Source organism: Pogona vitticeps, chromosome 3 (assembly GCF_051106095.1).
Source record: "Pogona vitticeps strain Pit_001003342236 chromosome 3, PviZW2.1, whole genome shotgun sequence".
Taxonomy (NCBI): Eukaryota; Metazoa; Chordata; class Lepidosauria; order Squamata; family Agamidae; genus Pogona; species Pogona vitticeps.
The window spans coordinates 219,500,858-219,515,261 of record NC_135785.1 but is presented as its reverse complement, the minus strand read 5'-3'; positions in this window follow the sequence as shown (position 1 = coordinate 219,515,261).

The following is a 14,404-nucleotide window of genomic DNA, read 5'->3' as shown; positions in this document are numbered from 1 at the left end:
CCTGCACCCTCTTGCAAGATTCTTGCTCCCTCTCCTTCAAAATGCAAAAATCACACGGATTGGAGGCTTGGATGCAGGTCCACTGAAGGTTCTGTGCATGCCAAAGTTCAATTCCTTGTCAGGCAGGATCCATTCCCATCCCCCTCAGTTATCTCTGAGGACTCAGGGTGCAACTCCACTGGCAGCCAATCTGGAGCAATTCAGCTTTGCAATAAGGTCCCAATGGTTTGGAGAACTAGTGTCTAAAATGTTCCTCAACCCAATGTAATTTGATACACACCCACAACCCATGGCACCCCTTCCCTTAACACCACCCTCCTAACGATCCTTCCATCTTCTTTCTTCCTTTTTTCTATGCAGAGCTAATTGAGAGCTAAATGTAATAGTTAAAAAAATACTTTAGACAATTACGAAAAAAGATTGTGGGTGTGTATGTTCCAGCTATCTCAAAACATCATGCCCTGACTTCATGCAACGTCACAACACTATCCAGAGTCATGCCCCCTGTCCTTTTGTAGAATGAAACAAAAAATGATCACACAGTGAAAACACCATTCCAATCATTATGGCTTTTAAAAAGTTGAAGCCCCTGGCAGCAGAGGAAAAAAACCTTCTAATTAGAAACTAAAAAGGACAGCTGATTTGCATTGGACTTACCATCATGTGAATGTTGAAAAATAATTTGAATTGACCCATGATAATTTGGGGAGCAAATCTCAAAGTAATTGACAATGTAGCCGCAGCCTGAGTTGGTTTACTTGCTACTGCTGCTGAAAACTGTACAACTGCATCTCAGAAAACTTCTCCAGTTTTTGAATGATCTGTGTCACAGATGATAAGCCTGAAGCAGGGCCTGATTTGTTTTCAGAAACACTTGATTTTATGTACGATTTTCTCTTTCCCCCATCTCCCCAGTATTTGTATATCTGTCCACCCATCCATCTGTTTGTCTGTCTTTCGCATGGAAGCCTATCATCCCTCAGTGCCCTCAGTACCTAAAAGACAGCTGCACACCCAAAAGCATACACCATATTTTAGTTTAGGTAGGGAAACATTAAGCTCTGCTGCTATTTTGGGGTCATAGATAATCGAGAGAAGATAATTTTTTAAATAGGGGGGATCTATTCCAATTTTAAATAGGGGGGGATCAACTCCAATTTCAAATAGAGCAGATCAACTCCAACCCAGAGCCGGAGTCCCAAAGGCAGTTCATGTCATTCTGGCAATTCCTGTGACATCGCTGGAACCAGTTGTCTTGGCTCTTGCCTTTCCATTGGACTATTTCAGTTATGTGGAGAGGGGAGATTTGCTGCTTCGGTAACAGGCTATCCTTCATATTATTTTATCCAGGCTTCGTGCTCTGGAGAGGAAACTCCAGCTCCACATACAGCATTGAAACAACACAGGAAGAGCAGTTACTAGTTATAAGTCTTTGCTCGATTGGCATAGAGCATGATGCCAGTCGTAAGATCAAATCCACGCAACGGAGTGAGCTCCCGTCGCTTGTCCCAGCTCCCGCCAACCTAGCGGTTCGAAAGCATGGAAATGCAAGTAGATAAATAGGGACCACTTCAGTGGGAAGGTAACAGCATTCCATGTCTAAGTCACACTGGCCATGTGACCACGGAAGATTGTCTTCGGACGAATGCTGGCTCTATGGCTTGGAAACGGGGATGAGCACCGCCCCCTAGAGTCGAACACGACTGGACAAAAATTGTCAAGGGGAACCTTTACCTTTACCTTACCATGATGCCAGGGGCTACATCCAACAGTAGCTACCCCCCGCCTTAAGATGGGCAGTCCCCAGCCAGTAAGGTGCTACCTCGCCACGGTCAGTTAAAGTCATGGGGTGTGTGGGGTATAGGGTGAAAGCCGACAAGCAGATTGATAACCCTGCACCATTCAAAAATCATAAGAAAATTTATGCCCTAAAATTGGGCACCTGGAATGTTAGGACAATGACCCTGGCTTTTCTGATGACCTGCAGGAAATAGACGATGTGCGCAAGACAGCTGTCATCAACATGGAACTGAGAAGACTGCAGATGGACATTGTTGCCCTGCAAGAGATGAGATTGCCAGAGATGGATCTGTCAAACAAAAAAACTTCTCATTCTTCTGGCAGGGAAAAACCATTGCATGAGACCAGGGAATATGGTGTTGGCTTTGCGATCAGAAATACTCTGCTGAGATCCATTGTTCCACCTACTGTGGGGAGTGAAAGAATCCTGTCTCTGCAGCTCCACTCATCAGTGGGACCGGTCACCCTCATTAGTGCATATGCAGCAACACCGTCATCCACAACAGAAGTCAAAGACAAATTCTACAACAATCTGGCAGCTACTATAAAAAAAACCCCGAGAGAGCACCACTCTTCATTCTCAGAGACTTTAATACTAGAGTTGGTGCTGATCAAAATTCTTGGCCCACTTGTCTAGAGTGGCATTGGGAAGATGAATGAAAATGGCCAACGCTTGCTGGAGTTTTGCTGTTATTATGGTCTTTGTTCATCAATACTTTATGTAATACGAAGCTTCAACACAGAGTTTCCTGGAGACATCCAAGTTCGAAGCATTGGCATCAGCTCGATTTGATCCTAACTAGACATTCTAGCCTTCCTAGTATTACGATCACATGCAGTAACCAGAGTGCTGATTACAATACTGATCACTCTCTGGTGTAGTAGAGTAAAACTGCGAGCAAAGAGATTATATCACATGAAAAAAAGAAGGAAGACCATGTATTGACATCAGCAAGACTCGCAATCAAAGAAGAGTGGGGGAATTTGCCCAATTGCTTAAGGAAAGCCTTCCAAACCCAGCTGATGCAAATGCACCTGAATGATGGAGACATTTCAAGAACGCTGTTTATAACACCGTCTTGTCCACATTTGGCAAGAAGACCAAAAAGATGGCAGACTGGTTCGAAGCCCATTTGGAGGAGTTGATGCCAGCCATCGAGGATAAGAATAGAGCTCTAGCAGCATACAAAGCCTGTCCTAGTGAGTACAACTTGCAGGCTCTTCAGCTTGCACGTAGCAAAGTCCAACAGAGTGCCAGGAGATGTTCCAACAATTATTGGCTTCAGCTCTGCTTTCAGATACAGATAGCAGCAGACACAAATAACATCAAGGGAATGTCTGATGGTATCAAGGAGGCTTTAGGTCCAATCCAGAAGAAATGTGCTCCTTTGAAGACTGCTACAGGTGTGATCATCCAGGACCAAGCACAGCAGATGGAACACTGGGTGCAGCACTACTCTGAGCTATATTCTAGAAAGAATGTAGTAAACAAAGAGACATTAAATAACATTGAGTGCCTGTCTGTCTTGGAAGAGTTGAACAGGTAACCAACTTTAGCAGAAATAAAAGTGGCCTTGGATTCCCTATCCTCCGACAAGGCACCTTGGAAGGATAACACCACATCCCTGTTTAAGTGCGGTAAAGAGATCATCACCACCGAACTGTACGAAATCTTTTGTCTTGGCTGGAGGGAAGGTGGAGTACCACAGGACATGAAGGATGCAAACATCATCACATTGTACAAGAACAAAGGAGTCAGAGGCTACTGCAATAACTACTGTGGCATCTCTCTTCTCAGCGTTGTAAGCAAGCTGCTTGTTGTGCTGAAGAGACACCAGGTGCTTGCAGACAGAGTCTATCCAGAATCACAGTGTGGATTTCGAGCTACTAGATCAACCACTGACATGATATTCTCCCTCAGACAGTTGTAGGAGAAATGTAGGGAACAACAACAGCCACTCTTTATGGCCTTTGTAGATCTCACAAAGCCTTTGATTTGGTTAGCACAGATGGCCTTTTTAAAATCCTTCCCAAGATTGAATGTTCACCTCGACTCTTTAACATCATCAGGTCCTTTCATGAGGAAATGAAAGGCACTGTAGTTTTTGATGGCTCAACATCAGATCCCTTTGACATCCAAAGCATTTTTGGTATCATCTGGCAGGACAAAGTTCCAAATAGAGTAGTCCTAGAACGAGCTGGAATTTTGAGCATGTATACATTACTGAAACAGTGATGTCTACATTGGTTCAGGCATGTCGTGAGAATGGCCGATGGCTGGAATTCAAAAGATCTCCTGTATGGAGAATTAGTGCAGGGAAATCACCCCAGGGGGAAACCACAGCTGCAATACAAGGATATCTGCAAGCAGGATCTGAAGGCCTTAGGAATGGACCTCAACAGATGGGAAACCTTGACATCTGAGCGTTCAGCCTGGAGGCAGACGGTGCATCACGGCCTCTCCCATTTTGAAGAGACCCTTGTCCAGCAGGCCGAGGCAAAGAGGCAGTCCCGAAACCAGCAAAACCAGGGAGCTGGAGAGGAGACAGATTGTATTTGTTTTCAGTGTGGAAGGGATTGTCACTCTCGAATTGTCCTCCTCAGCCACACTAGATGCTGTTCCAAGTCCTCCATACAGAGCACATTACCATAGTCTGTCGAGACTGAAGGATGTCTAATCTAACTCCAATTTTCAGGTTGTCACTTTATTGTTCTGCATCTCTAAGTGGGTTTTTTTAAAGGTTTAGGATTAGAGCTTTCAACTTCTTCCTTTCAACTTTTTTTAAGTCCTCCTAACAGCCATCTGAGGGAATGGGTAAGAGCCCTTTTTTATCTAGCTAGAAATGGGAGAAATCAAGTGCATGACATGTGCAAAGCCTGTCTCAGAAGTGAATTACTTTTCAACATGAACACTGTGGAGTTTTTGATTTTCTTTTGGTATTTTAACATACCTGCATTCTGCATATTAACTGACAGAAATTAACAATCCCACTGGATGAGAATTTTGGGCAACAACTGGTTGTTAAATTAAACGAAGATTCCCCGACCACTCCACCCTGTGAAATAAACCATGTCATTGGTTCCTTTTAGATATTTTCCTCCATTCCACAAGAGGGCAGCAGAGCCCAGAAAGAAGAAAACAGGTGTTTTAACATGTACCTTATGGATTATACTGCTAAATCAAAATCTACATATATCTCATCCAACCCACCCTGCTTTAAAAAAACATTGTAAATGCCAGCAACACATATTTTAGGTCTGTATTTTGATTCAGTAATGGCCTTGACATTTCCCCAGAGGCAAAATCCAATAATCCAGCCTCATATAAATTGTGTGCCTTTAACAGTGTCTCCTTTCTTTGTCTTTATTCTCTTACGTGCCAAGCACCCCCTACCAATTTTTTCCCCTTTGAAACATGTAAGCATATAACGGTGCACATTTCCTTGTCTCTTTCCAAGTCATGAAGCTCCCCTCTCTCTGAATCAATCTTGTGAAAGGGAGCTGAACAAGGGCACAAAGACTACCGTGCTTACATTATTTTGAACGCATGTCTGTACTAAAGAATATCACAGCAATTCCTGATTGGTGGCATTTCTGGTGATTCATTGTTGGTTCATCAAGCCAAATCTGGCAGAACCATCACCATTACTCAGAACTCTTTAATTACCTCCTGCCTGTTTGAAGGGATTGCTTTTAAGCATTCACTATGACTAGTAATTGGGCCCTCACATAATTGTCAGCTACGTTTTTTGGGTTTCTAAAATAGCAGATGGAAAATATAAGGATTTTTTTTTATTTTTGGAGTATAACATCCAGAATTCCCCATCTAGTATAGCTGGTGGCCATGATTATGGGCGCTGTAGTCCAAAAAGTGACTTCTCCCAGCTCCTTTTAAAAAGTAAATATCCAAGATTATTTAACTAGGAACTAGCTAGAACTCCACATTGCTAGCACTAGAACTAGGAAATAGTGAGACCAACTTTCTGTGACCTGAGTCCATCAAGATGTTTCTAGACAATATGTCAAGAACTATGGGCTTTGTAGTCAATAACATCTAGAAGATATCATGCTGGGGAAGCTGCATTAAGGCTTCCCTTCCTGCAATGCCTGCTTCCCTTAATACATTTCTCAGTATCAGAATATCATGCATCTTGGTGCCTGTGCTAGTAACCAAACAATGATGTGGAGCAAGAGTGGTAAATACTAGGAACGGTGTAAAAAGGCAGGCAAGACAAAATACATATCCAGCTGTTGAGATCTCTGGGGATCAGACTGGGCCAGGTTTCCTTTAATCGGGATCCTGATGGCCCATTCCACAGGAATACATAGTCCTATAGTCCTGCAGAGTTTAAGAAACTTCATAAAGTGAGTTGAAGAACATGAATTTGGGAAAAATAACAAGAACAGAGGAATTAGATGCCATGACATCCCTATTCAACAAATTTCCACTTTGGAAGGGATTCTGCATGATTGATATTCCTCTACCAAGAATGGGGAAAGGTATTGTTTAAGGATGGCGCACATCTTCTGAATGCAAGCAGTTCCCAGGATCGTGCTTATAGTTTATCTCCTTAAATGAGCTCTTCTTATTCTGGTGTCCTCAAGATACGTTGTCTAGAGATAAACTCCCTCCCTCACACAGCCAATGGTATCTCTGGTGAAGGATGATGGAGGTTGTGACCACACATATTTGGGGAGGCTGGGCTAAAAGATACATCATGTCTATAGTTAAGAAGATTGCAAAGATAGGAAAGATTTTTTTTAATTCTTATTTTAATGTATTAAATCTCAGAAAGCTAGCCAGAGAAAGATGGCTCTGTGCAAGAAGAATCCTCAGGAATGATTAGGGAGAGTTTCTTAACAGTAAGAGTTGTACTGTCTTGAAACAGACTCCCTCAGAAGATGGTGGAGACTTTCAAACAGAGGTTGAGTGGCTCTCCCTTGAGGATTGCTGCATGGGTGGGGGGAGGGGTAGAATAGATTATTCTGTTATTGAACTGTAGATTCTTGCAATGGCTGGAGGCTGGACGAGACGTGGGAACCTTCCATGTCTACGATACAATGCTATGTCTAAGTTCACTTACCCAAATAATTACACTTTACTACAACATTTATACCCAAATCATTTTCAATCTACGATCCCTTTGATTCTGGAGCAATACTTGAAGATTCTCAAGGCTCAATTCTATGCATGTGTGTAGGCATCCTTCAGTCTCGAGAGACGATGGTAATGTGCTCTGAATGGAGGACTTGGAACAGCGTCTAGTGTGGCTGAGGAGGCCAATTCAAGAGTGACAATCCCTTCCACACTGAAGACAAATACAATCTCTTTTCTGTCCAGCTCCCTGATTTTGCTGGTTTTGGAACTGCCTCTTTGCCTCTGCCTGCTGGACAAATGTCTCTTCAAAATGGGAGAGGCATGCTGTACCACATTTCCGCTGTACCTGAGGCTGAATGCTCAGATGTCAAGGTTTCCAATCAGTTGAAGTCCATTCCAAAGAGCTTCAGATCCTGCTTGCAGATATCCTTGTATCACAGTTGTGGTATTCCTCTGGGGCACTTTCCCTGCACGAATTCTCCATACAGGGGATCTTTTTAATTCCGACCATCGGCCATTCTTACGACATTCCTGAACCAATGTAGACATCACTGTTTCAGTAATGTATACATGCTCAAAATTCCAGCTTCTTCTAGGACTACTCTATTTGGAACTTTGTCCTGCCAGGTGATACCAAAAATGTGTCAGAGACAACACAGATGGAATATGTTCAGCTTGCTCTCCTGCCATGCACAAAGGGTCCAGGACTCACTGCTGTACAGGAGTGTACTCAGGACACAAGCTCTATAGACCTGGATCTTGGTATCTGCCATCAGCTTCTTATTAAGATATACTCTCTTTGTGAGTCTAGAGAACCTGGTAGCTACTTTGTCAATGCGTTTATCCAGCTCGACATCTGGGGAGAGAGTGTCAGAGATGGTTGAGCCAAGGTACACAAAGTCATGAACAACCTCCAAATCTTGCGTGGAGATGGTAATAGAGGGAGGTGAGTCCATGCCCTGGCCCATGACTTGTGTTTTCTTCAGGCTGATTGTTAATCCAAAGTCTTGGCAGGCCTTGCTAAAGCGATTCATGAGTAGTTGGAGGTCTTCAGCAGAATGGGCAACAACAGCTGCATCATTGGTGAAGAGGAAGTCCCGCATGCATTTCAGCTGGACTTTGGTCTTCACTCTCAATCTAAAGAGATTAAAGTGATTTCCATCTGATCTAGTTTGGAGATAGACACCTTCTGTTGCAGTTCCAAACTCGCGTTTCAGCAGGACAGCAAAAAGGATCCCAAACAGGGTCGGTGCGAGGACACAGCCATGTTTCACTCCGCTTTGGATGTCAAAGGGTTCAGATGTTGAGCCATCAAAAACTACAGTGCCCTTCATTTCCTCATGATGATTATGTTAAGAAGTCGAGGTAGACATCCAGTCTTGGGAAGGATTTTAAAAAGGCCATCTGAGCTAACCAAATCAAAGGTCTTTGTAAGATTTATGAAGGCCATAAAGAAGGGCTGTTGTTGTTCCCTACATTTCTCCTGCAACTGTCTGAGGGGAAACACCATGGATCCATTAGCTCGAAATCCACACTGTGATTCTGGATAGATTCTGTCCACAAGCACCTGGATCCTCTTCAGAACAACGTGGGCAAGCGACTTCCCTACGACGCTGAGAAGAGAGATGCCGCGGTAGTTATTGCAATCACCCGTGTTGCCTTTGTTCTTGTACAATGTGACAATGTTTTCATCCTTCATGTCCACCTTGCCTCCAGCCAAACAAAAGATTTCATACAGCTCGATGGTGATGGCCTATTTACAGCACTTCAGCACTCCAACAGGGAAGTTATCCTTCCCAGGTGCCTTACTGGAGGTGAGGGAAATCCAAGGTGCCTTTTATTTCTGCTAGAGTTGGTTCCCTGTCCAGCTCTTCCAAGACAGACAGGCACTCAATGTTATTTAATGTCTCTTTGTTTACTATATTCTTTCTAGAATATAGCTCAGAGTAGTGCTGCACCCAGTGTTCCATCTGCTGTGCTTGGTCCTGGATGATCACACCTGTAGCAGTCTTCAAAGGAGCACATTTCTTCTGGATTGGACCTAAAGCCTCCTTGATACCATCAGACATTCCCTTGATGTTACCTGTGTCTGCTGCTATCTGTATCTGAGAGCAGAGGTGAAACCAATAATGGTTGGAACGTCTCCTGGCACTCTGTTGGACTTTGCTACAAGCAAGCTGAAGAGCCTGCAAGTTGTACTCACTAGGACAGGCTTTATATGCTGCTAGAGCTCTGTTCTTATCCTCGATGGCTGGCATCAACTCCTCCGAATGGGCTTCGAACCAGTCTGCTGTCTTTTTGGTCTTCTTGCCAAATGTGGACAAGGCGGTGTTATAAACAGCGTTGTTCCCATCGTTCAGGTGCAAGTCCATCAGCCGGGCCTGGAAGGGTTTCCTGAAGTGCTTGGGCAAATTCCTCCACTTTTCTCTGATCTCAAGTCTTGCTGATGTCAATAATGGTCTTCCTTCCTTTTTCTTGTGATACAATCTCTTTATTTGCAATTTTACTCTGATACACACCAGGAAGTGATCAGCACCCTGATAACTGCTTGTGGTCGTAGCACTTGGAAGGCTAAAGTGTCTAGTGAGGATCAAATCGAGCTGATGCCAATGCTTCGTTCTTGGATGTCCCCAAGAGATTCTGTGTCAAAGCTTCATATTGAAGAATATGTTGCTGACACAAAGACCATAATAACAGCAAAACTCCAGCAAGCGTTGGCCATTTTCATTCATGATAGAAATGCAGCCTAAAATGTTCAATGGGGCTTACTCATGGGTACATTTGTTTGGAATTATGCCCTTAATTATGCTCGTGCTTTCAAGCAGGCTATCTATTGCAGACCATCCTGTCTGAACAGATGTAAATAGGACAATAGTTCTTCCAACATACGATAGAGAGATTTTTGTTCTTTCTCTCTCTTGCATTTCTGAGAACTGTTGAGTCTACGATCCACAGCTTCTCCTGTAAACTCAGCTGCTGTGGTTGGATATTTGTGAGCTGTTCAATAGATGACAGTTACATAATGTGTACATGATTACTATTCACTCTGTTGTGACAATCTTCTGTTAAACATTCAGTGAAAACCTTTTGTTTCTGCTACATTTTCTCTTCTCTCCTTTTCAGTCTAGAATGTAGGCATGTCTCCCCAAACACATGCACACACAGGGACATACAAATGTCCTCTATTTCAGTTTCATTCTTTCTTTCCATTCAGGACCATTCTGTCTTCAGTTAAGGACCAGTCCTACCATTGGGCAGTGTGAGACGACTGCCTCAAACTGTAGATGTTGAGGGAACCAGTGGCAACTTTCCAGGTGTCCCTTCTCAGCTCCCCAGCCATTCCCCTTTCTGAAGAGCAGAACAATGCAATGCCACACATCCTGTGTCACTCCTAAACTAGTCTCTCTGTTATTCCTAAACATATGCCTCCAGACAGGCAAATCTCTCAGTGTTACAGTATATGCCTCACAAAGCTTCCAGTGCTATCTCCCAAAAGACGGATTATAAAACAAAAACCAGCTAATTTGCCAAATGCAGATTGAGGCAAGGCCATGTTAGCATAAACAGCTTTTTCTTCTTAAGGGCGCACTGTTTTTTGTATGGAATTAGTGTCTCTCATCCAATGAAGACTGAAATGTTCATCTCTTACACTAAAGCCTAACTGGCAGATTTCAGTTTTTATTAAAAATAAAAAAAACATCCACAACTGCATGTCTGAAGTCTAGCCACCATTAGTGTAGTAGGATGTGGCAGAGTTTGGGAAGTTACATTTGAGAAGAATGGCTAAAAGGACCTGTGGAAGCTATCCATAAATGGACAGCAGTAGGATAGAAATCTGGTTTCAGGACCACCCAGTTCTAAATAATTTCAGCATGCCATTGCACTCATACTTTTTGAAGGAATCTTTCCTGGATCTGGGATGTAGAATGGGAAGACCCGAGTTCAAATTCTTATTCTACCAACAGACTTGCAGCCAGAAAGGGCAACCACAGGTATACAAGCTTGAGGATAGTTGAAACTCCCTGGCTCCTAATGGCCAACCATTATTTAGTTTCCATAGGTTTTAACTTGTAAGCTACACTGGGAATTCTGGTGATCTGAAGGGTGAGATATAAAAATCAAATAACAAACAAATAAATCATAAGTCCTATTCACTTGCCTTCCTTGTTAATCGATTGACAGCACTACGTGATGTGTTTTCATGAATTAAGAGGTTCCAGATGTTAAATTCCAGCTCCTGCTAGATTACCTAGCTCAATAGGGAGAGAAGACCTAACCTCTTATCTCATGCCAGCAGTGCAGGTGGTGTAGTAGTAAATTTTGAAGTGCAGGTGTGCATCCTGAGAGCATCCATACCAATACCACACAAGAGAATCCAAAAATACAAAGTGTGTTTCATCTCCATCTAGTAGCTGTTGTCTCTAAGAATGGGTCTTTTGTAAAGCTCATTGCTCTTAATTGCCCCTTCAAGAACAAGCCACCCTTAAAATACTTGGCATGGGAACAATAGGTGTGACTCACAGTAATATATTGCCACTGAGAACAATCCATTCTGCACCTCCTGAGCCTTCACTGATTGCTGGCAGATCCATGCCTCAAATCATGAAGGATTTGGGAGTAGCCCCAGCTCATTTGCATTTTAAACAGTCTATCAACTCCTCTGCTCTTAATCATGTGCATGGCTGCATTACCTGTTGGTTCTTTCCTCTCCTGGAGACAGGGCAGCCTTATTCTGGATAAACTGGATAAAACCCAAGTTCTTTCGAGTGGAGAATTTATTCCTGCGTGTATCATAAAGAGAAAAGAGCCACATAGATATCTACACTTGAACGAAGAACATCAGCAACATGGCAAAGTAACACACAATAGATGCAAAGATGCTCTTTTTTGAACCACTTGTACAAATGCACCTCGAGGACAATCTGCCAGGAATGTCTTCTGCACAAGCAGTCTGAAATTATACTGTTTACAAAACAGCAATAGATGCTGGAGATTAAGGGTGAAATCCACCCAGAACCTCTCCTGAAATCAATTGAGCTTGCACAAGAGGATGTTCCCAGAGGATTGTGCCCTTATTCTCCAGAGTTTTGTAGCTGTCTGGTAAACAGTTTGTAACACATTGACAAATTGAGTGTCAAGTTCCCCTGGCGTCGTTGGTTGACAAAGAGTGTAACAGCTATTTTAGAAGCCGGAGGTAGCTGTGGGACTTGAATTCACCCTCCACAGGAATGCATTTTTCCAGGTTTACTTGTTTTAAAATTGGATTATTACATTTGCGCAGGGAGGGAGCAAGAGAGGCTGCAAATTCCTCTACAGTGCACTCTTAGTGCTTCACAGACAGCTGGGGACCCAGGCTAGCTCCACTCTCCTAAGCTTTGCAAAATGCCTTTTGGCCAGTCCTAAAGGAATCTTGGCTACAAAGCAACCACAGCATGACACTAGGAGCCCAGCTAACACACCCAACAATTATTTAACAACAGTGTTCCCTCAAATGGTGAAAGGCATCTGTTTGCCATGTCACATTATTTTCCTCACCTATGTATCTTGCATGTAATGTGCTTTTTCTAATAACTGTATGTTGGACGTTAAAAACAGGCTTAATCTGCACTGTAGAACTGATGGCCAAGGCATTTATTTTTCAAGAAAGCCCACTGTGGGAGATAATCCGTTAATCGAAATTTGCTTTGCTGTTCCGTTTAACCGTGAGAAACTGCAAGTGCTATCAAATATCTGCTATACTCCTGAGCTGCCCAGTACTTGTGACATTAAGCCAAGGCCTTGTCCACAGCAAGCTCACTGCCCTGGGCAGCCAGCCAGCATCTTTGTTATTTAGTCGTTTAGTCGTGTCCGACTCTTCGTGACCCCATGGACCAGAGCACACCAGGCCCTCCTGTCTTCCACTGCCTCCCGGAGTTGGGTCAAATTCATGTTGGTATATCTGCCCCAGCCCAAATACAGTATGTATCTACATGTGCATGCACTCCTTTGGTCAAAGAGGGATAGAGAGATGTCTCTCTCTACAAATACCAAACCCACAACTAGTCCCAAGTCTCACAGAGGCCTCCACAGCTGAAGGGCAAAGCGATGGAAGAAGCTACCTTACATTTCACAAGACCACTAGGACAACATTTTTAATGGATTAGTGGCGGCTCTCTGAATTTCTTTCAGGACAAACTTTTTCCTAGCCTTGCTAGTGAGATCCTCCTCACTATTCCTTGATGGTCTCCCATCTGAGCGTTGGCTGGTCTCAACACTACTTACTTTCTAAAATCAGGCCAGGTCAGTGTGTTCAGAATGACAAGGGTAAGGACCGGCCAGACTGACCTTTCCTGCAAGCTTGACTCTTCAGAGACCCATGGACCCCACCTTAAGCCTAGGGACACTCAGAGAACACGTGCATGCATGCATGAGACCGAAAAAGAAAGAACACTTGGCACATGTTATGGAAGGTGCTGTAGGTTGGGACTTCATGCAGCGTTGTTCCTGTAAGCGTGCATGACTTGGGATAGACCCAGAAGCTTCAACCACCATGGGGCTGCCCTGTATGAGGTCTACTCACTCTAATATTGGGGGCTGCTCCATTTTGGGGTGGGTGGCCCTTCAGCTGCTTCAGGAGACTGCCTCAGGTTTCCATTCTGTGATGTCAGTTCTGGATCCCAAAAGTCCTGTGGCTTCAGCTCTCCCTCCTTTCCAGAAAGAGGACAGGGCTCCCACCACAACTTTAATGGTCACTGTTACATACTGCACAACTGCTTCTGACTTATGAATAAATAACCTCCACATTGTCCTGTCATTAATGACCTTGCCTAGGTCTTGAAATGAAAGGCTGTGGGTTCTTTTATTGAGTCAATGCATCTCATGGTCTCCCTCTTATCATCACAACAGCTGTGTGAGATCAATCAGCCTGAGCAATCAATGAAATGCAATCAAGAATTAATACTCTGAGACAGGTAAGACATCATCTGCCCCAGGGACATGGAGTCCCAGATGTCCTGGTAGAGATCTGCTACTCAATGTGGGAGAGCCATCATGTAGCAGATTCTGCTTTGATCATTCACTGAGGTTCAAGGGGATTGGGAAGGAAGAAGAGAAAGATGGGGCAAGGAGAACAATGGAGGGCACCCAAACTATCCCAGCTACTCGCTGCATGCCAGGCTAAAGTGCATGGAACATCTTCTCCAGAAGAATTCATCTGAATAAGGCTCCTATTTTGTTTCCCATGGGGTCCATACTGTATAGGCATGGGCATGAAGGGTGAGTGTGAGTGGCTGCTGGAATGACCTTGATGCTACCTGTGAGGAAGCTGACTTTCTTTCTTGGAATGGAGTCCTGCTCCTGGTCGTGTGGGTGGGCCAGGGGCTCCCTGTTGGGAGACCTCTGCACCCACCCCTTCAAGGGTAGCTCATTTTTGTTCACATGAGCAATGCAAATGATAGCAATTCTCTGCAGTGACTTCTGGGAATGAGTTTGAGAGACAGTATGGAGGGTCTCTAAAGGATTAGCTCG